Below are 2,216 nucleotides of genomic sequence, written 5' to 3'. Positions count from 1 at the left end.
AACTGCTTCCTGACAAAAATTTGTTAAAACTTTTACTTAAATGTACGATTAAGGGTTTGTAATTTATATATTTACATTATAAAACACATCTTTTCTCTTCATTTCATGCAATCATGATGACAGAAAAATATTGATACTTAACCTTGTGTAACCATGCAAACATAGCTCAGTTGAGGTCTTAGTGACTTTTGCCATACACTGACCTTGCCGAAATAGCTCAGTTGGGAGAGCATTAGACTGAAGATCTAAAGGTCACTGGTTCGATCCCGGGTTTCGGCATGTCTGAGTTCATTTTTCTTTTTTCCTTGAGTAGTGATTAGAATTTAATTATTTCAAATTTAAAAAAAGTAATTTCTTAACATATTTGAGTATTCAGTAGTAACTTCTAAATTATGAGAATGTTTATTTAACAACATGGTGCATAAATACAGCTTAAATATTGTTTTCATGTTGTAAGTCATGCTACATTAACCATTATGAAAATTTGAAGTAATCTAACAATGCTTCCTGACCACAATTTGTTAAAACTTTTACTTAAATGTATGATTAATTGTTTGTAATGGATATATTTACAGTATAAAACACAAATTTTCTTTTCATTTCATGCAATCATGATGACAGAAAAATATTGATACTAAACCTTGTGTAAGCATGCAAACATAGCTCAGTTGACGTCTTAGTGACTTTTGCCATACACAGACTTTTCCGAAATAGTTGAGTTGGGAGAGTGTTAGACTGAAGATCTAAAGGTCCCGGGTTTCAGCATGTTTGAGTACCTTTTTTCTTATTTCCTTGAGTAGTTATCAGTATTTAAGTATTTCAAATGTAAACAACATTGTTTCTTAACATAGTTGAGTATTCAGTAGAAACTTCTAAATTATGAGAATGTTTATTTAACAGCACGGTGCATAAATACAGCTTAAATATTGTTTTCATGTTGTCCGTCATGCTACTCTATTATGAAAATTTGAAGTAAACAAACTGCTTCCTGACCACAATTTGTTAAAACTTTTACTTAAATGTACGATAAATGGTTTGTAATTTATATATTTACAGTATAAAACACATCTTTTCTCTTCATTTCATGCAATGATGATGACAGAAAAATATTGATACTTAACCTTGTGTAGCCATGCAAACATAGCTCAGTTGAGGTCTTAGTGACTTTTGCCATACACCGACCTTGCCGAAATAGCTCATTTGGGAGAGCGTTAGACTGAAGTTCTAAAGGTCCCTGGTTCGATCCCGAGTTTCGGCAGTTTTGATTGCTTTTTTCCGTTTTTCCTTGAGTAGTGATCAGAATTTAATTATTTCAAATTTAAAAAAAGTAATTTCTTAACATATTTGAGTATTCAGTAGTAACTTCTAAATTATGAGAATGTTTATTTAACAACATGGTGCATAAATACAGCTTAAATATTGTTTTCATGTTGTAAGTCATGCTACTCTAACCATTATGAAAATTTGAAGTAATCTAACAATGCTTCCTGACACACAATTTGTTAAAACTTTTACTTAAATGTACGATAAATGGTTTGTAATTTATATATTTACAGTATAAAACACATCTTTTCTCTTCATTTCATGCAATGATGATGACAGAAAAATATTGATACTTAACCTTGTGTATCCATGCAAACATAGCTCAGTTGAGGTCTTAGTGACTTTTGCCATACACCGACCTTGCTGAAATAGCTCATTTGGGAGAGCGTTAGACTGAAGTTCTAAAGGTCCCTGGTTCGATCCCGAGTTTCGGCATTTTTGATTGCTTTTTTCCGTTTTTCCTTGAGTAGTAATCAGAATTTAATTATTTCAAATTTAAACAACATCATTTCTTAACATAGTTGAGTATTCAGTAGTAACTTCTAAATGATGAGAATGTTTATTTAACAACACGGTGCATAAATACAGCTTAAATATTGTTTTCATGTTGTCCGTCATGCTACTCTATTATGAAAATTTGAAGTAATCTAACAATGCTTCCTGACCCCAATTTGATAAAACTTTTACTTAAATGTACGATTAAGGGTTTGTAATTTATATATTTACAGTATAAAACACATCTTTTCTCTTCATTTCATGCAATCATGATGACAGAAAAATATTGATACTTAACCTTGTGTAACCATGCAAACATAGCTCAGTTGAGGTCTTAGTGACTTTTGCCATACACAGACCATGCCGAAATAGCTCAGTTGGGAGAGTGTTAGACTGAA

The 2,216-nt window shown here is 31.4% G+C and overlaps 1 non-coding gene across 1 annotated transcript; it reads left to right on the top strand.

Moving 5' to 3' along the window:
* The first annotated feature begins 206 nt into the window (after positions 1–206).
* Positions 207–279, top strand: TRNAF-GAA (transfer RNA phenylalanine (anticodon GAA)). The gene has a single exon. It is a non-coding gene; the product is annotated as a tRNA-Phe (tRNA).
* The last annotated feature ends 1,937 nt before the right edge of the window (positions 280–2,216 follow it).

Source organism: Taudactylus pleione, unplaced genomic scaffold (genome assembly GCF_031769625.1).
Source record: "Taudactylus pleione unplaced genomic scaffold, aTauple2 ptg001029l, whole genome shotgun sequence".
In the NCBI taxonomy this organism is placed as follows: Eukaryota; Metazoa; Chordata; class Amphibia; order Anura; family Myobatrachidae; genus Taudactylus; species Taudactylus pleione.
The sequence above is the reverse complement of the archived record's forward strand: the minus strand, read 5'-3'. Positions and strand labels throughout refer to the sequence as shown.